Source organism: Falco peregrinus, chromosome Z (assembly GCF_023634155.1).
Source record: "Falco peregrinus isolate bFalPer1 chromosome Z, bFalPer1.pri, whole genome shotgun sequence".
In the NCBI taxonomy this organism is placed as follows: Eukaryota; Metazoa; Chordata; class Aves; order Falconiformes; family Falconidae; genus Falco; species Falco peregrinus.
The window spans coordinates 22,139,066-22,166,597 of record NC_073739.1 but is presented as its reverse complement, the minus strand read 5'-3'; the positions used below and the strand labels follow the sequence as shown (position 1 = coordinate 22,166,597).

Below are 27,532 nucleotides of genomic sequence, written 5' to 3'. Positions count from 1 at the left end.
GAAGGTGTCTAAAACTAAGCTGTAAACAAATGAAGAAGAGAGAAAAGGGAATAAAATTATGTGTGGTAAAGCAAATGATTTTGGAAATGGAAATTGGGAGCAAGAAGCTTAAGGAGAAATTTGAAAGGTCTGCAGTGGTGAATGTGTGAGTAATTGCTCATGAAAGGACAGAATCTGCAGGGGATATTCAAATTGTAATTGCCCAGGCATGGAAGGCCCAACTACAAGAAAAGGTCAAACTGTCTGGAAGCAGAGATGTCAGTGACAGTAGGACTCCCTCTAGGGGGGTGAAGTTTCCCTTGGTGATAAGAATCAGCCTCAGTGCTGTCTTGTAGCTCTCCTGGAACAGGAGTGCTCAGGACAGAAAGGAATGAATCTCTGAGCATTTCTTGCCCTTATCCTCCTCTTCTGTGTTGCCAAGGCTTATGTTACTGGAAGGTGAAGTTTTGGCACCACAATTACTATGAGAGTCAGTTCACACACAGGCGAAGTGATGTACCTTGCTATGAGCAGAAGGTACTGCTGCTTCTGCCAGAAATTCACCAAGCGAGTCAGTGGTTTTAGTCGTGTGGCACTTTTGCAAAATCCATAGAGGTGGAGCTCACAAAAGAAGCTTTTTGTGCTGCCAGTTTCAAAAACTCTACGAGGTTCTTTCTGTGCCAGCACTTTCTTTTGGAAGGCTTCCTCATCAGTGGCAACAAAGGTGCCATCAACAACCCACCAAATGGACTGAAACCGGTGGCTTTGGAGCATCTTCCAGAGCTGCTTTGGAAAGGCGAGGGATGCAAAGTCATCAGCGTCACCAGAGGTCTCCTCTGAAAAATGGATTCTGTTGGTGCTGTGGCCCTGGCTGCATGCTTGGAAATTATTTTCATCCTTGAGGAATGCTAGATCAGCATCACAAGGTGAGCTTTCGTCCCATCTTGAAGGGACAGGAGAAGCTGAGTCGGCCGAATCAACAAGCCCGTCCAGAGCAGAAGCAGATGATATTTCTCCTGGAGACGGCTGTCAGGGTTAGACCAAAGTGGTGCCTAGCTGTAGGCATTCCTCTGGGCAGCTGGGCTTGGTCCGGCCAGACAGCAAGCACTAACGAGTTGGCACCAGCTGGCTGCGGGTACTAAGTGGAAGTTCTCAAATGTCTCCATGATGCTGTGCCTAATGGCGGTGACATCAGAGCCTGGCGCCCATGTGCTGGCATGCTGCAGCAGCCAAAGGAGCTGCTGCTGAATAGCGGTTGTTGCTTGTCATTTCCAGAGCTGCAGGTGTTTGGACTTGAGAGTGGAGCGGTAAATCCAACGGTCTTGAAATGGTGTAGGTGATGCCAGGGCAGTGCTGTGTCCCGTTGTCGGTAGGAGCTGGCGGCCAGGGAGGGAGAGGGAGGGCTGCAGCGTTAGGCATCACAGTGTCCCATGGTGGAGGTTATCCAGCTGGGCACTTCCCCCACATCCATTAGTGTCGCTGCCCTCTTTGCTGTAGTGGTGGCTTTGGAGCTCCCTCCTGAGAGCATGCTTGGGCAAGAGCTGTGATGGGCAGGGTTGGGGCTGCTGTCACTGCCCAGCCTGCTGGGTTTGTGGGGTGTCTCCTTTCCTGCATTGGTACTTGGGCTGCAGCTGCATGATGTGTTGTGGGGGGTGGCTGGGATGTGGGGACATTGTGGCCCTGGCGTGGCTAGAGCAAACACTGCTGCCAGCATGGAGAACCATGGGAAACCACAGGTGCTCTCAGTTTGGTAGGTCAGGCCTGGGGGCCTGTCGAGTGGCTCTTCCTGGCTGCAATAGCAGAAAGGCAGGAAAATCCAGCCCTCATGTGCAAGATGTCCGGTTCCTCCCCATTTCTTCTCTCGCCTGAGAAGGGGTCTGTGATTTCAGTAGCCCTTCTCCTGTCCTGGGCAGTTTGTGTACCCAGGTGATGCTCCCAGATTTCAGCAGCCTCCCCATGGCTACTTTGTAGGATCAGCTGGATGTAAAACACAGACGTGCATTTTGCAAAGACAAATGGGAGATACGCAACCCCTGCCCCACATTCCTGGGCTCTTATGCTTTATTTTGAAACTGAACATTCAGAAAACAAGCCAACAGAATGAATTATGCCTTATGAACCTTTTGAATTATAACCATTTTTAGAGGAGAACCACATTAATGAAGTTTTTAATTTTGGACCTTTCACACATGCAGAAATACCCATACACTCTTTGCCAGAATTCTGAAGGTTTTTTCGATGGTCTGGCTGGTACTTCGTGATCTAATGCTGTATTGAAACTTACTACTTCATACTAATAATTTGATTGTAATAATAACCATATCAAGTATCAGTAGCTTTGAATTAATCTGACAGAGACTTGTGTCTGTATTACATTTTTTTATTACTTTCTGTGCAGTGTCTTTTTTGCTACATCATCTTTTCAAATGCTATTTTCAAATTAGTACTTTAACAACATACTCTTGGTTCAATAAAGTGACCATAAACCTTTCGTTTTGTGCTAGTTAGTTGGAAGGGAGTCCAAAGATATTGCAGGAAATTGAATATTTAAAATTGGATTCCAAATCGGGAAAACAACAGTTTGTTGCAAAAATACACAGGAGTCCTATTCCCTTGCATTTGTGAAGCACCCGTTCAAGTAATCTTGCATGGAATTCAAACTCTTTTAAGATGCAAGTTTCCATAAAAGCTGAGGCAGTTGTTAATTTTGTTCAAATAAAGATCTGTGTTCACATCATGCTTGGTATCGCTTTATTGAGTAGCACAATTCTCAATTAGCAGGTATCGCATAATGGAAGACATTGAATAGTACTGACTCCTCTGTCTTGCTTTCTGGTGAGGCATCCCCTCTTCAGGAGTGGCTTGTGTCCCTTTCTTGAGGGTTGCAGGCAGATTCCTTGACTGCTTCCTGCAGGAAAGCTGCAGACACCTGAGAAACGGGTAGTGCGAAAGCTTGCTTTTTGTAGCTTACAGGTGTCTGGAATCAAAACTCCATGTAAACCGTCTTATTTCTGAAGAATTACTGCATGCCACCTATGGTAGCGTGCTAACAAACTTCGAGGTGGAGCAATTAAAAAGACAAGGTAAACTGATAAAAATGTATCAATGCTGAATCCTACAAATAGGTAGTGAGTGATAATGCGAGTTTTCGGGAAGGAATTGCCATTGTGATATGACATATTGGGAGGGCTTCTTATGTGTAATGATGATCAGTTACATCAAAGGATCTGTTCTGTAGAGTGAACTCTAGATGTATGTACTGGGTTTGCATGGCAAAATTTTTGGTGGCAGCGGGGCTACAGGGGTGGCTTCTGTGAGAAGTTACAGAAGCTTCCGCCATGTCCAATGGAGCCAATGCCAGCTGGCTCCAAGATGGACCTGCCACTGGCTGAGGCCCAGCCCATCAGTGACAGTGATAGCGCCTCTGAGATACAGTATTTAAGACGGGGGGAAAACTGCTCACAACAGCAGCTGTGAGAGAGGAGTGGTAATATATGAGCGGAACAGCCCTGCAGCCCCCCAGGCCAGCGCCGCAGGAGGGGCAGGGGGGGCTCCAGGGGCCGGAGCAGAGATTCCCCCCAGCCCGTGGTGAAGCCCACCGTGAGGCAGGCTGTGCCCCTCAGCCCAGGGAGGCCCACGGTGGGGCAGGTACCCACCTGCAGCCCATGGAAGATCCCACACCAGAGTAGGGCGATGCCTGAAGGAGGCTGTGACCCCATGGGAAGAAGCCCACGTTGGAGCAGAATCCTGGCAGGGCCTGTGGCCCCATGGGGAGAAGACCCCCCACAGGAACAGATCTGCTGGCAGGGCTTGTGACCCCATGGGGGACCCATGCTGGAGCAGTCTGTTCCTGAAGGACTGCACCCCATGGAAGGGACCCACAGTGGAGCAGTGTGTGAAGAACTGCAACCTGTGGGAAAGACCCATGTTGGAGAAGTTCAGGAAGGACTCTCTCCCATGGAAGGGATCCTGAGCTGGAGCAGGGGAAGAGTGTGAGGAGGAAGGAGCAGTGGAGACAACATGTGATGAACTGACCTCAACCCCCATTCCCTGTCCCCCTGTGCCGCACAGTGGTATGACAAAAAGACTGGGACTAGGGCTGAACCTAGGAGGAAGGGGAAGGTGTGATTGGAATGGTAATATATTAAACTAATTTCCCCAAGTCAAGTGTGTTTTGCTTGTGGTGGTAATTGCTGAGTGATCTCCCTGTCCTTATCTTGACCCACAAGCCTTTTGTTTTATTTTCTCTCCCCTGTCCGGTTGAGGAGTGGAGTGACAGAGCAGCTTTGGTGGGCACCTGGCATTCAGCCAGGTCCAAACCATCATGGTGTTAATGTAGGAACTTGAAGAATTCAGTGTTCTTGGCAAAAATTACACTTGGAGAAAAGATGATTTTACTGAGTAGGGGGAGTTGCAGCAAGATTGAAGTGGTTAAGCAGCTTTTTTCTACTGCTTTACAAGATGTATCCAATAAAAGATTGGATGCTGAATAAAAACTCTGAAAAACAGTGGATGCTTGAAAAAACAGCTAGAACTTGGCAGACAGTGGATTTGGTCCATTTCTGAAGGTTGATAGTGCCTGAAAAAATAGAAATTACTTAGAATTTGGCATACTACAGTGAAAGAAACTGTAGCGTATGAGCAGTGGAGATCCAAGCTGTTGTTCAGACAAAATGTATGGGCCCTTAGAATTAGTGGAAGGAGAAACATATCTTTACCTATAGGATAGAAGAAGATTACATCACTATTTACATTTGTAAACCTCAGTAGAGTTTGCCATTTTGGCCAAAGATCGTGAATGACAATACAACTGTTGCAAGGTTTCTTGCTATGTGTAACAGAGTCTTCCAGAAAACCTAGTGTATAATGCATTGAGCTGTTAACCCAGAGTAAGTGGTGTGGTTGGGTTGTGTTATTTTACTATCAGCTGTACATTGTCTAGTGTCCTGAGAGAGCAATAGTCCTAACAATACTGAGGGAAGCCTTTGACACAAAAGGAAAGTTTATTTGGTTCCAGAGAACAATTTTATGTCCTGTGAGACAAGCATGACTTGACTTTTCCAGGAAAATAGGGAATTGGGACAGATGTTACATGAAAAGACACTGGGCAAGAGAACACTTGTTACTGGATAAATATGTAAAAGCTGCAGACTTTCTTCTTTCTACAGAGAGAATACTTGTTAGACAAAGCCTGAGAACATCTTCATGTGGTAAAGAAGAATTAAGCCAGGACTGTGACAGAAATAGAAGTACAGAAGCTAAAAGGATCTAGATGGCTTTAGTTCTTAAAAAACCTGCAAACCAAACTAAACCCAAACACCACCACCCCTGACGCTGCCAGCAATGGAGTGGGTTCGCCAGCAGAGAATATTGCAGGGGGTTGGGAGTAGGCGATAGACTGCTTGTTACACGTGGACTCAAACCTGTCGAATTTACATTACCTGCAAAGGAGAAATAACTGGGAGAGGGAGCCTAATGAATATTTGTTCTATTTTGGAAGCTTCATTGGGGTTCCAGGATGTACTGCAGGGGGAGAGGAGAAAGGAGAGGAAGAATCACACGACACGTTTCTGTTGCAAAATCTTTTTCCCAAACCAGCTTGTTTTGTTTAAAAACTAAATTAAATCCCTTCAAGATGCAACTTGGTTTGACTTGAGCATGGGAATAGAATCTGCGAGGTCTGAAGAGTCCATTGCCATCATGTCACATTGAAATATTTTCCTCTGGGAGCAGTAACACTGTTCTCTGTGATTACACCCTCAAGTCAAAGGCATGTTGCAAGGCATCTCAAGTTGTTTGAGTATTATTGATGAGTTTAGTAGGCTTGGTCATATGCATTTGGAATTATTTTGGGCTGGGAGAGAAATGCTGGGGAACTGTTCCTTTTTATAGTTCCTAACATGCAGTATAGAGGCTTATGCTATAAAGTTTGGGGGTAGTTGGACTGTTCCCAAGCACTAAAAAGGTGGTTTTGGAATACTATAACTGCCAGCAAGACATACTACACTTCCACGTATAAGCAAACTAGGACAGTCTCTCACAAAGTGCTCTTCCTACTGTATTTTTAACAGCCAGTACACTTGCACTGCATACTGAACAGCAATTACAAGAAAATAATAAACACTTTGGGTATAAGGTCCAAACTTTCAGAGGTTTGTGGAGATTGAATGATATGTAGACAGGAACACTTAATCACTGATGTAGCAGAGAGGGGTTTTAAAACTTAGGCAGATGAAATTTGTCCTTGAGAATTTAATTCACCTTGCACAAAGTCTTACTGGAATCTTAGTAAGTAATCAAACTCCTACAAACAAACACAAAACAAACTAAAAAGCAAAACCTCAACCCAAAACCTCCACTATTTGCATGCTACTTCTCCCCTGAGTATCCCAGTTCACAGATGTGCTGAGATTTCACAGCTAAACTTTAGTGAATGGAAACTGTTCTGAAAACTTAAAAGAATCACACTGTACTTTTGAAAAAGTTGTCATCCTTGTATTAACTTTGACTTTCGTGCTTTGATTTATCACTGATAAAAAAGCAAAGGAATCATAATGCCCCTTTACTTTCTGAGGCATTTGTAAGAGAACACTAAGACAATGTGATGGGTGAAAACACTTCACTTTCATACAGAAATCAGTAAGAGAGTATTCAGGATAAAGTGTGAAGAATATACTAAATTGTGAGGCTGCATACAGGGTAAGAAGAACAACATGAAAATGCTGAGTACCCTCTATTCAGTGAGCATCAGCATCCTGGACTGGAATGAAAGAAATTTGATCGTGTAGTTAAGGCTACTACAATGCACAAGGGAGACAAAACTTATCTGCCTGAACCTCTTTGCTTATATCACAACTGATGTAAACAAAAGCAGGTATATGGAACTGGAAGGATAGTTTCTTTTTTCAAGTCTCGAGTCCTCCTTGGCAAAGTCTTATGTAAGAGGATCTAGCTCTTTCCCTCTTTATGGATATTTTTGTCCAAGGGCACTATAAAAGACTCTTCTAGACAGTGGAAGAATCTGTTGAAGACTGCAGAAGGCTCTTTGGGTGTAGGAAAAGTGTGTATACCCAGTGTGTCCCCAGGAGAATAAACAAAGTTCTGAGTGCAAATTAGAAACAGATTAAGCTTGCCTGCAAGAGTTTAGTAAAGAAGAGATGATGAAATGGGGAAGGGATAGTGATGTCTCTTTGCCTAAACTGCCAGTAAGAACATCAGAGTGGTCCACAGCCCTCAAAACTTATGCATACATTATAGAAATATTTGTAGACAGTATCTCTTCCTGCATTATTTCTCTAAGTAAGGAAAGATAGCAGTAAAGATAGGTGAAGAAAGAAGACATGGTGGTACTGAGGAAGGGATCTGGGATTCTAAGAGGGGTTGGTGTTGCTTTGTGGGGCACTTCTGTCTCCAGATGCTATGCCACATGTTAGGGGTATTAGCTACGCTGATGCTACAGCTTTTTAAGAATATCTCTACTCGTTTCAATTCCTTCTGAGAGCCTGTGGTACAGTTCAGTGAATAAGGATCACATGAACAAGATAATGCTGATGTCTACTGGAGAGTTTACAGCATGAATCCTGAAACGTTCTTAAGTGCAAAGGAAACAAGCACCATGCAATTCAGTTTTCTTTAAGGTACTGCTAACCCCTTACCGGTAGTGGAAGCTTAGTTTTACTGCTGCCTGTCTTGTATGACATTGTTTTTGGTATAATTTTTTTACAATTACATGCTTTAATATCTACTCATCACTTTTGAGTTCATAGGCTGAAACACACTGAGGCTTTTACTGTAATTTAAAATAAGTTCACATGAAATTTTTGAAAACCTGTGATAGCTGAGAAGATAAAGGAAAACATTATGATATGAAACATTCCAAACACAGTTAATTCTAAATTTAATTACTATTTCTTAAAAAAACCCACCAAATTTTGCCTTAAAATCTGTATGGAGGAAAATAATCTTAAAGGAAGGCTTAGTAATGTTAACCACATTTTCTATACATCTACATTTTATTGCTTATAGTTGCAAGAAAGGAATTTAAGCACTGAGTTCTGGCTTGATTCTGACCACTGTTATAAAAATTTGGGCCTAGAGCACAACTTTCTCTAACAAGAAAACAGCCCCATTTCCCACTATATTGTTTCTGCTTGTATAGATGATCAGTTTGCTTCATGCTTCCTCAATTTAAGAGCAAAATATGTTAGGTATAAAGCATTTTTAAATTTCTGTTTTAAATATTTGGTCTGAATGGTTTAGGCAAAAGAAAAGAGCGGAGTTGAAGTTTCCCCAAGATCACAGTGTAGTTATGCCATCTACTGCCACAATTCTGGTATCACATTTGAATTGTCTGCCCAAGTCACAAATACCACCATCGGCAATATATAGAGATAATCAAAGCAGAAGGCAGTGGCTTGGCATGAAGAAGTGTTTATGCTTTAAATGATGTGTAGCTTTAAATGAGACACTAAACATCAACAAGTTGTCTTCAGTTTCTTTAATCCCATTTTCCAGTGGTAAAGCTCACAAATACTAATGTAGAACTGGATCGTCACTTTCTTCCTTCTTGTGCTTCAGTTCCTGAAGGCAGAGGTAATATCAGCTTTGCAAAGAATAGGTACCAAAAATTGGCAATCTATTGATATTTAAAGGGCGATGTGACAAAAACTTTGGTTGCAGGTCACTGACAATCAGAATAAAAGGGAAAAGTATGTGGCGTCTATACTGTTGTGGTGGCTTTGACCATGGCAGGATGCCAGGTGACCACTAAGCTCCTCTGTCGTTCCCCTCCTCAGCAGGACAGGGGAGAGAAAATAAAACAAAAGGCTTGTGGGTTGAGATAAGGACAGGGAGATCACTCAGCAGTTGTTGTCACGGGCAAAACAGGCTTGACCTGAGGAAATTAGTTTGATTTATTGCCAGTCAAATCAGAAGAGGGTAATGAGAAATAAAAACCTGAATCTTAAAACACCCTGCCCCCACCTTTCTCTTCTTCCCAGGCTCAACTTTATTCCAAGTTTTCTCTGACCTCCCCTCAAGCAGCACACGGCGACTGGGAGTGGGGGTTGCAGTCAGTCCATCACACGTTGTCTCTGTTGCTCCTTCCTTCTCAGGAGGAGGACTCCTCACACTCTTCCCCTGCTCCAGCTCAGGATCCCTTCCATGGGAGAGAGTCCTTCCTGAACTTCTCCAACATGGGTCTTTCCCACAGGTTGCAGTTCTTCACACACTGCTCCACTGTGGGTCCCTTCCATGGGGTGCAGTCCTTCAGGAACAGACTGCTCCAGCATGGGTCCCCCATGGGGTCACAAGCCCTGCCAGCAGATCTGTTCCTGTGGGGGGTCTTCTCCCCATGGGGCCACAGGCCCTGCCAGGATTCTGCTCCAACGTGGGCTTCTTCCCATGGGGTCACAGCCTCCTTCAGGCATCGCCCTACTCTGGTGTGGGGTCTTCCATGGGCTGCAGGTGGGTATCTGCTCCACCGTGGGCCTCCCTGGGCTGAGGGAACAGCCTGCCTCACGGTGGGCTTCACCACGGGCTGGGGGGAATCTCTGCTCCGGCCCCTGGAGCCCCCGCTGCCCCTCCTGCGGCGCTGGCCTGGGGGGCTGCAGGGCTGTTCCGCTCATATATTACCACTCCTCTCTCACAGCTGCTGTTGTGAGCAGTTTTCCCCCCGTCTTAAATACTGTATCTCAGAGGCGCTATCACTGTCACTGATGGGCTGGGCCTCAGCCAGTGGCAGGTCCATCTTGGAGCCAGCTGGCATTGGCTCCATTGGACATGGCGGAAGCTTCTGTAACTTCTCACAGAAGCCACCCCTGTAGCCTCCCCCACTACCAAAACTTTGCCATGCAAGCCTAGCACAACTGTAATTCACATAATTCAGATGTATTCTTCCTATAGGACAGGCACTTACCTGTTTCTCCAGCTCCAGTTCTTTTTACTTGATTATTTGAATTAAGTTTTAATTCCATTAAAAAATCAATGTGATGCTGCTTCTTCCTGTCTGTCACAGACATTTGTTCAGTTTGCTGTCAAACAGGAATGGGTAGAGGACTGTCTTCCATTTCTAAAAGTCTTGGATGTCAAGACATTTTTGTTGGCATGTAAGGTAAAGCTTTCAAACTTTAAGATCACTATTGTACTGTTGACAATGGACCTTAAGAGTTTATTGTAAAGTATGTATGATTTTTTTGCCACATCACTCTTCATCCCTCTAGACTGAGCAACTATAATTCCTTCAGCTTTTCCTGTTTTCCAGACCTCTGATTATTCTTGTTGCCTTTTCTAGCTGGTTCACATCCTTCTTGAATTAATACCCAGAACTGGGCATTTCCAGCTGAGGGCAACTCCATCGCGTAGATGAGTGAAGAAATTCTCATGGGGGGTAAAACCTATTCCCATATGCATTTGCCCTTGGATCACAAAATGTACCAGTTAACTCCTAGGTCTCTTTCTGTAGTGCAGCTGTATACAGTCATCTGTTATACTATGACTGTGCAGATGATTACCCCTAAATATAGAACTTTGCATCTGCTCTGAGTAGTGCCTAACCTCTGCTGTAGTCAGTAAGAATTCAGTTAATTAGGAGTTTGAATTCTAATCCCGTCCTTCAATTTAAGTCCCTTCCAGATCGGTATCACCTGTACATTTATTAACCATACCTGTTATTTCTTTCACTCAAGTTAATAAAAAAATACTGAACAGTTCTGGGCTTGGGATAGACTCTTGTAAAACCTCACTCCATACCCTGTTCCAGTTTGTTGCTAACCTGCCAATAGTACTTTTGCTATCCAGTTTTTCCTACATGCTTCTTTCTCTTAACTTGCTTTCTTACTTCTTACAAGAACATAATCTGAAACAGTTTTGTAATTGAAGCTTAAAATCAAGGTGTTAACACTTAATATTTCTTCCCTGTTCAGTAGAATCGCTGTGTTAGACAAAGGGAGAAAGTGTGAATAGCTTGATACTACTCCATGGGGCACTTTCTCATTCCCTTTTTACCTTTGTTATGCTTAAACTTTCTTGTTTTCCTGTTTTCTAGGAGGTGAAGGTAAGCTGGCAGGGTTCCATGTCCCAGGTTCTCCCCTTTCTTCTTCCCTGGTTTAAAGGTAGGCACCAGATGTTTTTCCTGTCCTCCTCTCAGTGTTCTGGGCTCATCCATGTCCTTTATGAAATCTGAAAGATAACTGCTAGTTGTTCTTAAGCTGCTTCCTTTAGCCTTTTGCAAGCACTGGTTTTAGGACAGTAGAATGGGCCAACAAGCTGCCCATTCCTGACCAGGAGGGTTCCTCTCCTCCCCTCTCAGCCCCAGTATGCCATTAGACAGGCTCCACTGTTCATGGAGGCAGTGGCCTCAGTGTTTTTAAAGGTAAATTTCAACAGCACTTCCAGCTTGAAAACATCCAACATACTTTTTAACCTGCAGTGTCTGGAATTCTTACCTTTCTGTTACTGGGGCTGGTCGTGTTAAGCATTGATCACATCCTGAGTGAAAGAGGAGGTAAATTGGTATTAATGTGTCAGTCAGTGAGAACTGTGAAGCAGCACTTCCTTGCCATTGTTTATCAAACCAGCTCCTTTGGTAGTTGTCTTCTTATTGAATTACTTACCAAATAAGTTTAATTTCTCCTTAACTCTTCAAAGGCTGGTCTTTCTAGATTTTCTGCTGGTGTTTGTTTAAATTACTAGTGGTATTAAACAATAATCTAACCTTATTTCTACTTTGAGCTTTCTTTTTGAAGTCATTGAAAAAAATTAGCTAAGTTGGTGTCTTCCAATCCTTCCTTATCTTTTCATTCCACTGTGATAGTATACATCTGTGCCCTTCAAAGATTACTGGTTTTCCTTATTCATCTTCTCTAGACATCATCGAACCACAGAATTGCTTAGATTGGAAAAGATCTTTAAGATCAGTGAGTCTAACTGTTAACCTAACACTGCCAAGTCCACCACTAAACCATGTCTGTAAGCACCACATTTACATGTCTTTTAAATAACTCCAGGGATGTTGAGTTGACTCTTCCTGGAACATATGCAAAATGTGAAATGGTTCTTCAAAAATAATAAGATAAAAACTTGTGAAGAAAAAACTCAGGGTAGCTGATATTTCCTATCCCCAAAAATAACACTCCATCCTGTGTGACCTCCACAACCAGGTCTGTAAGGTTATAGAAGTCTGCTTTCCTGAAGGCTATTGATATTTTTTCCCATGTCTGCCTTCCTAAAAACCAGAAATGTTACTTTTATTGTTACCCTCAGCTAAATTGGTTTCTACCTTTATTCGCTGTCACTTGAAAACTGAGCTGCTGTCTCATATTTGTATTTAGAGGATACCCCTTTTATGTCAGAAGAATTAGCTTATATCCTGCTCTGTTCCACTGTCAAACACTGAAATTGCCCATTATCACCAACTCCTGGTGCCTGGCTGACACTGCTAGCACCCACAGAAAGCAGCATAGTCCAACCTTGCCAGCTGAATTTACTTTAGATTTGTGCTGTGTCACCTTTCTTGTTTTTCTTTTCTGTTACTTAGCAGTTTTGAGTTACTTGGTCTCTTCCATAATTTAGATGTAACAGCAACTATGCACATTTTTTAATACTATAAGGCAACACTTTTTATTGGTTGACTTGCCACAAAAAGATGTATTGTTCTAAATGTCACATAAAAATTGGTATGAATTATTCTCCAGCAGATACCAAATCATAAGCTTAATATTGGCATTCTATGCCATTGTGTTTATTCCCCACAGTTCTTGCAACATCAGATTATGAGTACAGTTCCCTTTCATTCTTTTAGTGCACAATGGCAGATTTGTTTGTAACATTGGCTGCGTAAGTGCAAAACATTGTTGCAGTGGAAAAAGGGAAATACATCACTGAATTATTTCTTTGTGATTGCAAATAGTGCTTAAAGTGATGTCAATCTTGCAATGACTATGCAAGTAGGAATGGTGGCAGTAAAAAGGGCACAAAAATACATATTCATGTTTCTTGCAAATTGCACTACAAAAATGAAAGGGAAATAATGGCATGTTCAGCCCTCTTACTATTTTATGATTTTGACTTAAGCTAATGGTATTTGCGAAATCTGATTTGCAGAGTTTGGAAATCCCAGTGTGTTGCCAGAACAAAAATGACCTAAACCTGGCCCTATGGCTGCAAAAGTCACAGAGGAGATACAGGTATGAAAAAAAGTAGTAAAACAAGAGAGTTACTGGAGCCTCTCTGATCCTGCTGTCTAAATATATGGCAAACCACTTGATATAAATCAAAGACAGTAATACCTTTTAATGTAGTCAGGATAAATATAGATGTATTTATGTGTATGTAAATATATACATACCTATCTTGACTACATTGAAAGTTAGTACTGCCTTTGATTCATATCAGCCTGTTTGCCCTATATACAAAGGATCTAGATTCAAAGCTATCTACAAAAACCCACAGGTGTTAGAATTCAGAAAGAATGCTTATTCATAGAAACATGTCCTTCTAATAACTCTTTCCTATTTTGAAAATATTTTAATTTCCTCCAAAACCTTAGGAGTATCTTTACATGGAAATGCTGTAAGCTGAAATGTATTGGAATCTATAAAGTGAAGAGGTGGTTATTGACTTGTGTAGCAATGGAAATATGGCAGAACTTGAATGGACGTTGGAGCTTTCCACATGTATATGTTTGTGCATTATATTTAAGTGTGTGCCAAATGGTACTCTATGGCTTCTGGGACCTATAATTTCAAGCCCCCATAAAATACAGAAAGAAATCTCTGACTTGCAAGAAGCAGAGAAGTGTGTTCATATGTTAGTATGTTAAATTCATATTAATTTGAACAACAGGTCTTGTTAACTGTAGAAGACCATCAGGGCAGACACTGAGAGGAAGAAGCAAAAGCACAGGAAAAAAAAGTTGCTTTAAGTTGCTTTATGTTTTTCTTTAGCTCTTTATTGGCCTTTTCCCTACCTTCTGAAATACTATGTTTTGTTGTTTCTACTGACTGCCAGGATATATATTAATGAAAGTAGAGAAAACCTGGAAGAGGCTCAGTTGAACATATCACTAAGCTGTTAGTGGCTTCAGCAGATGCAGGATTTTTTTTTTTCCAGTCATCTAGATCAAGTAAAACTCTAATATATTTTCTAACAATCACAAAGCATACCTGGAAACTCAGTGCATATGCAGGCCTGAGCAAATTTTTTTCTAAGTGGTGCTAGAAGCTGTTTTTTTAAATGAGCCTATGAGTTAAATGAGCTTTAAGCTGCTGTTACCAAGGGTTACTTACTTACTAGGGTTTATTTCAGTTCCTGTTTGTTTCCCTAGTTGTTCACTTTGCTCCATTTTATCAAGCAAGTAGTAGTTGAAAGCATTATGATAGTGCAGTTGGGATAACACGAGCTTGCTTTAACACCCTGCATGACTGTTAGTCCCTCAATCTGTTCACTTCTAATGACCTGCTTCATCACTTCTTCAAGAGAGACAGCAGAAAGTACATACTGCTCTACACAAGCATGCATGGGTATGAAAACTACACTCTCACTTGTAAAATGCAGCCACTTTTTGTCTTTGTACAAAAGCAGCTTGAGCTTCTGTGTCTCTTTCTTCCATTTCATTTATTTGCCAGTTGCTCTCAGTAAATATGAGGATATAAGTACATGTATTGAGGTTTTTTGGTTGGTCAGACTCTTCATTTCAAAATAGTTTGGGATATACATATTTCTCCTCCTTCCTCTTCAAATGTATATTGAGTGGGTTTACACACCCGTGTATGTAAGTTTGGTTGCAGGTCTCAGCGAGAATTGAATTCCAGAGCATACGAACCACTCCAGATAACTGAACACAAGTAACTACAAGTTCTGTTAATATTCATTTGCAGAGATTCCACTGCTGTTGAGTGGTTTCAACAAGTAGTGTTATTGGTGGTCTTATAAGTTTATTTAATTAAGTGTATCTAGCTAATCCAGTGATTGTCTTAAAATTCAGTCTCATGCTAATGACACATGCTCTAAGGAAACTAACCTTACAGCTGCTGACTAGCAGTCAGTTTTTATAAAGTGGCTAACGTAGCACAAAAAGCAGGTCACTGTCTTCAAGAGACAATAAATACAGTAAGGTGATAGGTTTATGGTTGAAGACCATGGCACTTCTGTCTAGTCAATGGTTTCTTACACCATTAGCCTAGTACTTAAAAGCTAGGAACAGAGGAATGTTTCTCTTGATCTTTTAATCAAACTGCCCTCCAATTTATTGGCAATAAATACAATTGCTCCATGAGCTGAAAACAATTCACAAGTCCTCAAGCTGGTGGAACTGTGATTCAAATCTTAAACCACTTAAGAGAAAGGTTGTCCCTTTTTTAAGCTTCATATGTTGAAAATTTAAACTCCAGCTTGTCACTGACATAGCAATAAATCTTTTCAGCTGCCCTAAAGATTAAAGTTTTGGTGGTTCTGTGTTGACACAACAGAGTTCACAGCAGTGTGAACAGCCCTGGCTTAATAGGACATTTCAGAACTGGTCACCAGTAAGTTGCTTTGGGCTCTGATTCCTGAGGGGGGTTTCTCTTGAAGGGAAAGGCACTCGAATTTCCAAAGATTTCAGATGAAACTTTTCTTATTTAGACTGTGCTTGAAACTTGAAAAGTAAAATGGCCAACCTTCTTAAGATTATGGGCCATATGTCAAAACTGTCCCATGGATGAGTGACCCAGGCATACCCGGGAGCTCAAAGATGTTTTTTCCTTCAGCCCTGGAGTCACATCACAAGTGGGAGACAGCAATTTCTTTCTCCTTTCCTGGTGTGCCTCCTCTCTGCCAAGGCGGTTGGGCATGTTGTCAGTGCCAGCCCTGGGAGCATGGTTTGCTTCCTTCTGAGGCTAAGTTCGCCCAGCTGGGCTTACTCTTTGGTTCTGTTCAGTAGCCTTTGCCTTTCTTCACACCTGTCCTAGTGATCTGGAGGTGGGAGAGGAAAGAGGGAAATTTGTGATTGGATGAGTTACTCAGTGTTTAAGTAATGAAGTTTGTGGAAGCTAACGTGGAAAAAGTAAGTAAAAACTAGGTCGAGGGTTGTTTTTTTTTCTTCTTTATTTTGCTCTTTATTATAATAGGTTGTATTAAGACTGTCTTTCTTGACCTGCTTTTGTGAGCAGTCTAGTCCATAACTCAATTTATTACTTTCTTACCAAGTCCTGATAAAACCATACTCTGTTCTGTGTTAAGAAAGGGTTAACATGAAGTTCAAGGAGAAGGCTAGATGTAACAGCTGTAGTGTACAGTTGCAGGCTTGTGTGCTGCATTGGTGCTCTACACTGTGCTTCCTATATAACAGTACGGGGTTATGATGTTTGTGCTTGATTTCTCTTCCTGCTGCTGTAGGAGAGTATACTAGGTGTTCAGTACATCCAAATACCCTTACTCCATCTTCATTCTGTAAATACCCCTGAAAAGCAGAGAGCTTGGGACAGCAGTACTTGCAAGTTTTTAGCCCATAGCTGCTAAAAGTGATCCTGTGTGACTTCTCAGCTTGCAAGCAGGAGGCTTTGACAGTCAAAATGACTGAAATACACAAGTGCAAGCAAATGGAAGTGAAATGATATGAACTTCGGCACTCCTGATTCCTTATGCAGTGCGTTATTTTTTAGTATAAAGGGTATTTTGTTGGTGTCTAGGGGAACAGAGGAGAAGAGTCAAGTCGTTAGAGTTATTAACCCCATCATGATAAGGGGATATAGCTAATTTTATCAGTTAGCTATTTACCATTGTGAAGCTTTGTTTTTCACTTTGATGAAGTTATTGCTAAGCTATTTGATTGCTGTTTCTGGGTGTTACGGGAAAAGTAGCAACAGAAAAGATAGCATAGCTTTCCCTGTTTTCTGGATGGGTGCTTGAGCTGATTGTTTTTACTTTGATGTTGGTTATTTTTATGTCTGAATCTGTCTTCTGGTGCTGACAGTCAGATAGTGACAGGATCAAATCCTGAAAAGTTAGACAAATATTCTGTAAAATCTACTGGACCTCAGACCTTTAGCTAGGGGATGACTGCTGTCCACTTATTAGCTTTTCACTTATCTGGTCTATCTCCAATATTACTAAAAAGCAACTTGGCTGAACACCTGCATATCAACTAATCATTCAGCTTCTGGCTGGCATGGTAGAGGTGAAGAGAGTCGTATGTAGTAAATGCACTGAAATAGCTAATGGAGGTTGTGTGAGCTTGGAAGACAGTATTTTTTAAACGAAAATAATCATATTGGCTTTTTAGACAGCCAGTTTAAAACTTCCCCTTTGTGTCCTGAATGTGAAAAAAATGGAGTAAGCAAAGTCTTAGTGTTTGTTTCTCTGAAGCATACAGATGGTTTTTGTAATCTGAAAACACAAAGTAAAATTCTAGCAGTAGCAAAATGAGATGCTACAACGTGCTCAGCCTTCACTGTGTTGTTCTCCCTTGCAAGAAGAGTGGCCAGATCGTAGAGTATTTGGATAAGTAGTAAGGGAGAAGGCTTGGCCATGCAAATTAGCTGCTATATTATTCTAAACTTATCTGAGCACTGTGGACTATGGACAATTTGTACTTCACCTAAACCAGCCTGATGACCTATAATGACAAGAATTTGAATCCTGTAATCTGAATTTACTTAACAAGATCATTAAATATTTAAAGTCAGTTCATTTAGAAGCTAGAATAGATTATCTCTCCACATTTGCAGATTTCTGCCCTTCTATTTGTATGCATGGCCTTATGTTTTTAAATTTTTTGTTACAGCTTTTCTTTCAAATCTTATACCTTAGCTTTTGCCATAACAATTAAGATTGTGAAGGCTTTTCGTTGTCCTAGGAACTGAGGGAAAAGCAATTATTAAATGCTGAATAAGACAAAATGGTCATGTAGAAAAGCACTCAGAAAAGTTAATTAAGCTCAGGAAATAGACAGCAAGATAATTAAGATTAGGCCTAGTTTTACACGGCAGGCATTCTGTGATGTTCTCCAAGAGACTAAAGGGACATCACGTAGAGAAACTCCAGGCTTTCAGTCAGACTCTTGAAAGATCATTATGGCTGATGTTAAACAGCAAGACAGCATCACACTAATGTGATGGGGCATATGTTTTCTTTTACATTTCTTTACAAGTAAAACTGTGCCATAAATGTAAACAAGGACTAACTACACAGTACATTATTATTGGCATGAGGTAGCCAAGTGAATCTATTGCTGAAAAACAATAAACATTAACACAAAAAACATGGATGTATTTGTTACTTCCTCTGCTAGGCTAAAGTCCACCGTACTGTACTGCAGTGTATTATGTTCTAGAAAACTACTGAGAAGGGTCTTTTGTTTTACATCAGGCATACAGTATACATTTTCTTACCACTGGGAACCTCAGACATACTCCGTAGTATTCCATGTGCTGGCAGTGCAGCTTTCTAGTACTGTCAGAAAAAGAAAATCTATACAGAGGTTGACACAAACCCTAATTACCCTCTTATCCACTTCAGATTTTTATTACTAGGTACACTGGAAATCTTAGAAATGAAATTGAGGAATAAATTACATGGAACGGTGGATTCAGATTATTTGTTCTTTGAAATGCTTCTACTAATTCTGTGCATAGCAAATTAGTCTCACTTTTATTAAGCTCAAATCAATTGTTTAGATACCAGTGCTTTATTCTGTATGCCTGGGCTCATACACCAGAACTGTCAAAACTTTCTGTACTCTGGCTAATTGATCTTAGGAAACATTTTATAGTTACTTTAACATTTTCCATCCACTAACATTTGATATATTGGGTTTGTGTTTTCTTCTTAACTTGGTTATTTTTCTATCTATGTGCCCTTCCTAGGGAAAGAAGTACACTGATAGAAAGTGGAGGTTTTGATTTTTAAAAATACCTACATTCTCTAAAGCTCTATATACTAGAAGTTAATCTCCCTCATATTTCCACACTGAGTGACAGCAAAAAAGCAAATAAGCCTATGTAAAAAAATAATTTTTATAATAAGTTTCAATACATAAGAAGTTGAAAAAATTGTCAGATGATGATGAAAAATGAGGAGGTTTCATACCTGGTGCATGTGTGTCAAAAAAACAGTCACCAAAACAAAAACAACCCTCAGGCTGATAAAATCTTCTCTGTGATGCCAGTATTGTGCTATGGATGTAGATTAAATAATCAAATAAGCTGATACATCTGGGTGTGTATTACATGTCTGAAACATGGCAGTTTCATAATAGTACTTTTACTTACAGCTTATGTTCCTGGGCCCATGGTTACATGTATATTTTAACTGTCATCCTAAAAATACTTCTAGTTCTCAGTCTTTAGAGAAAACCTTGAAAACATGCCTGAAACTATTTCTTAATGAAACAAATCCTTCTTTGAACAAAGGCACCCATCTGGCCTTTCAATACTTAAAGGGGGCTTATAAGAAAGATGGGGGTAGACTTTTAAACAGGGCCTGTAGTGATAGGGTAAGGGGTAATGGTTCTGAACTAAAAGAGGGTAGATGCAGACTAGGTGTAAGGAAGACATTTTTTACAATGAGGGTGGTGAAATACTGGAACGGGTTGCCCACGGAGATGGTAGGTGCCCATCCCTGGAAACATTCATGTCAGGATGGACAGTGCTTTAAGCACCCTGATCTAGTTGAAGAAGTCCCTGCTGATGGCAGTGGATTGGACTAGGTGACCTATAAAGGTCCCTTCCAACCCAACCATTCTATGATTCTGTGATTTAAAATCTTGCTCCAACCTAATTGCAAGGTCTTATTTTTTTCCTTAAATTCATAATTAAGATAGGTCATATAAAAGAACACTTGAGAGTGAAGGTATTTCACATGGAAGTAGTTAAGTGAGTAGTTCTTGCAGTAGTTTGCTAGTTGTGGGTGATCAATTCTAAATAAATCTGAGTTTCACATATAAGAAAGATTAGTGGAGTTACTGGAGACGAATTGAATCAAAGTGACTCATTTTAAGAACCACTTATTTGAACTACTTCATAGCATATCCAGTTGCTGAAATGTAGTACATCACCTGTCATCTAATTAAAAACTGGTTTATTCCAATATTGCAAAAAATTAAGTATCTCCTTGAGTAGCAACCACATATAGACCATTTGTAATTACTCTGTTCTCAGCTTGTCTGAGACAAAGACCAACAGATGCTATGTTTCTTGAAGAACCCAAGCCTTAATTAATTTTAACTTGTAAAATAAAGAGCTCTACCAACAAACTCTCTAAAAATTAATTTGGTGTCCTAGAATTCAGTGTTGTCATTTTCTAGGATAAACTATATCCTTCATATAAAATAAAATGAGTGGACTTAAGCATTAAAAAAGAAACTGAACCTTCACTGTCCTACTGGACCAGCTGCTCTGCAAACCAAAGTCTTCGTAAGTTGCAAGCTGCACATTGGACAAGACAAGCCTCTCTGCTTTGAAGTCCTGCTGGAAGCCTTGGATCCTTTTCTTCACTCATTTCTGTCATTTGTAAAGTCCATTGTCCCACTCCCGAGACCCTCCTTGCTTTGGATTTTGTAAATAGACTGGTTTGGAAGGTGTGATGAGATCCTCTGGAATAGCTGTATTGAAAGCCAAAACATGTCTGTCTTCAGGAAACAGTGTTCCAAGACAAATGTGCTGACTGCTGAAGTGCAAAATGTGTGTGTGAAGTTAGTGCAGAAGTCTGCTTTTCATATATGTCCTCTGAGTGCTAACATTTTAAGGTCCTTTATACATGCATATTATGCACCCTCTCGCCAGGTAGCTGATTATCATAGTATTTCTTTTGTTCTGTTTATACAACAGGACACAACTAAATACAGCTACTGTACCTGACGTACATATATTGTTATTTCCCTTATGGTAAAATTTGTGTTGTCGCCAGTATACTCATTCTTTTAAACTCAGAGTTCAACACCCCCCCACCCCCTCCCATCTGGCAACCAACTTTTTCTTCTTTGAATTTGAAAGCTTTTCCTTTTATGTCCTGACATTGAATGAAGCATTGTATTTTGCGGACGATTTGAAGTTGGGCTCTTCTTTCAGTAGATTGTCTTGCTCTTTTTTTTTTTTTTTTTTTTTTTTTTTGTGGGGATGTAGCATTTTTGAGGATATCTTCAATCATGCTGGCCACTTACTAGTGGAGATGCTTTCCCCGGGTGATGCTTTCCCTGGGTTGCTGATCAAATCTTGGACTCTCAGTATTATTTCATGGAAGCTTGTGTTCATAGTGAGTAGATGTATTTGTCGTTTTGGAAGAATATGTACCCATTCACTTAAACCAAAACAACCCAAAACACATGGAGTTTTCCATTTCACATACACAGCTTTTTTCCAGGACGTGATTTATCTTGAGAAAATGGCTTTCTCCTCACAGGATCCCTGGAAGGTTTTGTGTCACCATTGTGGTACACTCTGTAAGTTTGATCCTGATTTTGTGTCCTGCTGCAGTTATCAAGGCCTGCATCTCAGCACAGAATGTTTTATTGAGACATTGTTAATGAGATCTCTTTTGCAATTATTTCTTTCAAGGGTGGCTTGACATTTGTTTGCTTCATGCAGCTGTTAAGAGGCTAAAATTTTAGCTGCTGACCCAGTTTTGGGTTTTGGCTGGCTCTGGTATGGTGGAGTGATATGACCGAATTCTTGCTTAACTGGTGTAAACCTGCTGCTAGTGAACAGTTATCTGTTATCAAAAATACCTGTTTCTCAAGTGTTGCAAACCCTTGTCATTGGTTGGTGTAGAGAACATCTGCAGAACACCCTCTTACTCAAATTCTGAATGAAGCCAGCGGTGTGGTGTGCTGTGTGCTTTTGCCATGGTGGTGGCTTGTGATGGTGAGGGCAGTGACCGTATCACTTGGGGATGCCCTGATTCTGCCTCAGGGCTGGCTGGACATGAATCGGTTCCTGAATGCTGTGGGTGCTACACTCTTACAAATCAAATTGAAATCACATCAGCGGTAGCTTGTCTTAGTATGCTGGGTAGTTCCTTACCGACATTCTTTTTTTGACTTAATAGGTTGCAAGGTAAACCATAGGATTTTGTGTTCAGTGGCTGAGATTTTTATTTTTTTCTGTTTTACTCATCTGCCATGCTGTTCTTGCTTGTAGAGCCTTAGCAAGGTCCATCAGTCAATGAAATACTTCCTTCCCTCTCCGCCAGACTAGGAATGCTCTCAATTTCCAAGAAGCATTTGGCTCTTGCTGCTTGCACTGTGTTTCTTGGAATGTGCCACCAACTGCTTGCTGTATGCTGAATATCTCTGGTCGTGTTTGGCATATGTATTAGGCTTGACTTGAAAGTCAAATCCAGCCATATTCCCAAATAACTTAAAAGTATTTCACAGAGAATTTTTTGAGGAGATTGCAGTGCTTTAACATACAGTGATAGTTTGCTCAGTCACTGATCTTGGTAGTTGAGGATATTCAGTGGCTGATCCTTGTTAGAATATCAGATGCAAATGATCTTATAATATTAGCTTGTGTTCAGTCTTTTATTTTTTGCTTTGGGTTTTTTTGTTTGTTTTGGTTTTGTTCTCTCTGAAGCCATGGAACTAGTTCAGTTCATCTGCTTTATCTCTGTTTCCTGTTTTTCCAGGGGCGTCCAGATCCTCTTGACCTGCTGCAGAGCTGTTTTAGATACAAAGTCAGAGGTGTTCATCTCTGGCATTTTTTACTGTGCAGACCGTGGGAGCTGAGAATGCTACCTTTTCAGACAATTACTGAAAGACATCTTTGGGGCACTCTTTCATGACTTTTAAAATCTGGCTTAAACTCACATGTTTTCTTAACACTGCAAACACTGACTAATTTGTTCATGACTCTCATTCCTCTTTTTTTGATATTTCTTTGGCACAAATGACTTACAGATGTTACCCACAGCACCTTCCTTTTCTGTGTGCGCTATTACTTCCACTACTCTAATATCATAAAAGTAATCAATAAGCTGGATGCTATATTGCTTAAGGTGTTTTTATCTGGTTTAGTGTGTTTACGGAGAGGATGCTCTGGTCATGTAAATCTGTATTTGTGAAAATGCCAGTGGATATTATGGGTCCTAGCAGAATGTTGTTAGTGCTGGTGGCTTTGCTTGCATGTCTATTTATTTATTGTATGGTTTATGTGCTTTTTCTCCTGCCTAAAATTTTAGCATGTCTTTTTTTTTCTTTCTTTCTTTCTAGAATTCTGCTTATAATTTGCATTGTCATAATGCTGCATTTGGAAAACTGAACAGTTTTATCTTTGGCTGCAAGTTTTCTCTCCTCTTACATAGCTCTTTTTGTAGCTTCACAGGTTTGCCGGTGTCCCACTGTCTATTTGGAATTGTTTACTGTTTGCCAGCTGCTGTCTTTCTTTGCATCTAGTGCTAGTCCAAGTTCTACATATCATTTACTTGTGCTATTTGGCATTACATTAAAGTAATAAAGTGCATAAACTTTCCTCCAAGACGTTGTTTTGCTTTCATAGTGTGTGTACTGTTTTCTTTGCTGCAAGCTTTAGTATCGTGACACAGCTACCATGTGGCTGACTAGGCAGGACATTTTCCATTTTATTTACAATAGCTCAAGCTGTTCATTTGGTTAATCTCAGTAGTTTTGCATTTATGCATTTCCTTTTGCATAGCTTCTGCCTTATTTTTTGGTTTTTTTTTTTTAATGCTTTTTTTATTGCTATTATTTAATTTTTTTAATGCAAATTACACCAGAAATCTCAGGCTTAAGCATGAATATCTACTGATTTACTTCCCACTGTGATGATTTATTAAATTGTAAAATGAAATGTGTAATTGCAAATGGAAGTGACTCCATTAGAATAATAATTAAAACCTAAAATCAGTATTCTCATCAGAGCTGGATAATTTCTTCTTGTGAAGTCTAATAAAATAAATTCCCATTTTCCTTCCTGCTTGTTGGCACTTGGCTTTGAGTCCAATTGAGAAACAGTAATATTTACTTTGTGTCTCTGTGTGTAAGTACGTTTTACACCATCCTGTATGAATATTAGAACATTTGTATTGGTTAGTAATTTAGATTAGACCTGGATCCTGGAAGCAGTTATGCTTATACTTAATATGGCATCCACAGTGGAACTAAACAAGGTTACTTGTTTGCAGGGAATTGAGTACGTGTGTCAATGTTTAGAGTATTCATGCCTTTATGTTTTGTATAACTCAGTTCTAGTTCAGTAGATCTTACCTATGTGTAAAAGAAATCACACCTGAACTCAGTCATTGACTGAGTTCAGACCAATGTTGCTGCCACATTCGGAAGGAGTTTCTGGAAAAATGCTGTTTGGTGGAAATAAAAACATATTTTTTTCTGGAATGTCTGAGGGGGTACTAAATACATGTCATTTTATAAATATGGCACTAAAACATTTAGAAACTTTTATTTTCCCCGGGAGGATAAGAAAGAATACAACAACCTATCTTTTCATTCCATCCTTTTTAGGAACACACTTGAATCTCGTGCACAACGGAAACTTTGGTAACAGTAATGCGACAATTACTGTTCCAGCTTAGAAACCTCTTGTGTTTGCTGGATTTCATCCCGTATTTCCCACTTTTCTCTCTCCCCCACCCCCCACCCCCCAACCCCCCCCCCACTTGCTGTATGGAAAAAACCTGGACAAAGTGTAGAAAGCACTGGTCAAAATTGTGTTTCTTCAAGCACTTGCATGAAATACCATAATGGTATTTAAGTCAATTTTTTGCAGAATTTGTCTCTGCTAGGTTACAAGAGAGTAACACAAATACACAGGAAAAAGCCATCAGGTAGTACAACATGGTCCTTGCTCACCTGCTGTAGTCAGTATCATGCCTTGCATGGAATGGATATTGGCCCATACAGACTTTGGTTACCAAGCCCAAAGCTGTTCTTGCAGAACAGTAGAAGTATACCTGCCAAATCACGCAGCAGAGCTGTGAAGGGAACTCCAGATAATGATCCTTGCTGACTTTTAAGTATTACCATGGCTGGCTGGATAGCATGCCATGTTATTTTGCTGGTTTAATGCAACTGTGATCAAGGTGGCCCCAGGTCAAGCTAAAAGCAAACATTAACATTTCATTCATAAACCCTACAAATCCTTGCTGCCTCACTGTCTGTTTAAAGACTCATGACTCAGCTTAATTGTGATTTGCTTGCTTGCTTGCTTGTCAGGGTTTGAGTTCCTAAAGATTGCTCCTTTTCTCTGTCCCTTTATCTAGAGAGTGAGCTATAGATGCTTTCCTGCTCCATGCAGTTAGAATATTGGCCCTTGGGCAAATACCTAGCCTATAACTTCAAAAGAAAAATCTGCATTGGGAATGAAGGACAAGGATTTTTTTATATTTTCTCTTTTCTCTTTGAGGATCTGCCATCTTCTGCCTTCCATGATTTCTTAGTCATTAATTCAGTTAATATTGTTCTGTCTTTCTTCCCAGCCCTTCCCTGATGAAAGGCTAATATACATTGGGTAATTACTGTCCAGAAGAATAAACAGAGCCCACTAATGATGGTCTTGGTGCTTGGCTAAATCCTGAGCAGCTGGTTTTACCCAGTATGAGGTAGGGTGCTCTTTCTTACTGATGACTAATGTTATTAAAATCCTGATGTAAAGCATCATGAATTCTATATAAATGCACGATGTACTAGTAAAAAATTGGGTAATACAGCATGTTAATTGGCCTCTTCAATGGATAACACAACAAACATATACACTAGTTAAAAGTGTAGGTTTTGTTTAACTAACATGTATAGTTTTCTGTATCATTTTTTCAGACAGGTGAATCTGGATGGAAAGGAAAATTGTACATGCTTTTTAAGCATGTTTGCATTTAGAACTTTTAGTAATGTAAATTAGTATTATGGTAGATAGAGAAGGTTGCACTCTCATGTCCACTTTACACCTCTGTCTTCAGGTGCTTTGTAGCAAAAAATATGGGCTCTGAAACTTGCTGGGTGTCTGTGAAAACTTTAAGAAAAGGCAGTTTTGACAAAGCTTGTTTTACTATTAGAGAATTCAAGAAATGTAGTAAAAAGTATGCTTTCTCAGCTGCATTTTTCTCCTAAGTGATACCAGAAATATGACACAGACAGTTGTAGTTTGACAGAGCAATAATTCTTATTTAATAAATGCTTTGTTGCAGTGAAAATTGGTTTTCCTTTGAACGAGTTATAAACTATACTTCCACATGGGTGCCTCAGTAGCCAAATTATTTGAAAGGACCTAGCACCCAGCAGAACAGAGTGAAATGCTAGGAGCTGCTGGACACTAAGCTCTGAAATTCTGGCCCAAGTTCACAGTGTGCAGCTAGAAAATATTGTACTTCAAATACACAATACTTCCAGCCATGTTCACAAAGTAGGTGCTTAACTGTTCTGAAAATCCAAGTCTGTGAGCTTGAGCACCTCTCTCTTAAAATAAGGAACATGAATCTATGAAAACAAGAGAATGTGAATAAAATTCCCATTTTAGTGTTATATGACAAAGGTTCCATATGCTGTGGCTTATCAACAATGGGAGGCATTGGCCTGCAGTATTTGTGTAGAAAAATATGTTTTGGTTTGAACCAATTGGTACCAACAGGACCAAGGACTTCCAAAGCAGGACATCCTTCCTCACTGTTCTTACATTCCTTTTAAGAGCAAGTTGTTTTATAATATGAATAGGAACTTTTCCTTAAGCATCACTTAAAAGCATAGGGATTATTCTTCCTGTTATTTCTGAACTCCTGTCTTCCTATCAACTTTCTCCTTGCCCTGTGCATCATCCTGTTTTAGGGCTGCCACAGCTGTGATACCTCCAGAGGCATGGACTGTACTGAGCTAACCTGGGCCTGATAGGACCTACTACCAAAAACCAGCTTGCCTTCTGCTGCCGAGCGGAGTCTCATCGCTTGGGAAACAGTGCAGCTGTAAGGCTCCTAAGCCTGAACCATGGAAGCTTTATCCTGGTGCATATCTGTTGACTGTGCAAAAATTACTCTTGACTTCTAACACAAATGCAGCGGAGAATAAGTCTTGATACTTATTTCCTTGTCAGCTGTAGTGAGAGACTATTATTTTTATCTTCTGCATTCAGTAAGTTCAGTGTATTCATTAGGAAAACTTTATCTGTACTTACACAACATGAAAAGGTCATTTTAGCCAAAATCTGCTTCTTAAAAAAAAGTAATATATGCAGTCATTGAGGACTGTGAAAGGTGAGGAATGTAAATTGTGTGTAGCTGGGCAAAATACTGTTCCATACATTGTTTCCCAGCTCCCCAGATATGTGTTCTTTGTCTTAATCACTTCAGTGCCACAGCAGGACCCTGATTTTATTTATTTTCAAGAGAGGAAAAATCGTTGAAGAGGAGGTTTCTTACTTTAATTGTAGCCTATGTATACCTATAAATGTAACTGCTTATACTTATCCTATTTACTTGATTTTTATAACGTGGAGGCAGCATCTCAGAGAGTGATGACAGTGGCTTTATAGGGCTAAATAAGGGTGAAATAATGATTTCTGTCTGTGACTTTACTGGACAACTTGGTCACACTTTTTTGTTCTCCGTTACCTAGCTATTC

General features: G+C 40.4%; 1 long non-coding RNA gene across 3 annotated transcripts in view; it reads left to right on the top strand.

Annotated features, from left to right (window-relative positions):
• Positions 1-27,532, top strand: part of LOC129782732 (uncharacterized) — a 63,805-nt gene that overhangs the window by 25,708 nt on the left and 10,565 nt on the right. For 2 of the 3 annotated variants that reach the window (XR_008744792.1, XR_008744793.1), the window contains exons 3-4: positions 11,024-11,090; positions 13,081-13,163. This is a non-coding gene — a long non-coding RNA (uncharacterized LOC129782732). Of the gene's footprint in view, positions 1-11,023; positions 11,091-13,080; positions 13,164-25,404; positions 25,614-27,532 lie in introns of those variants that run through there. The other variant, XR_008744791.1, reaches the window with a different exon arrangement.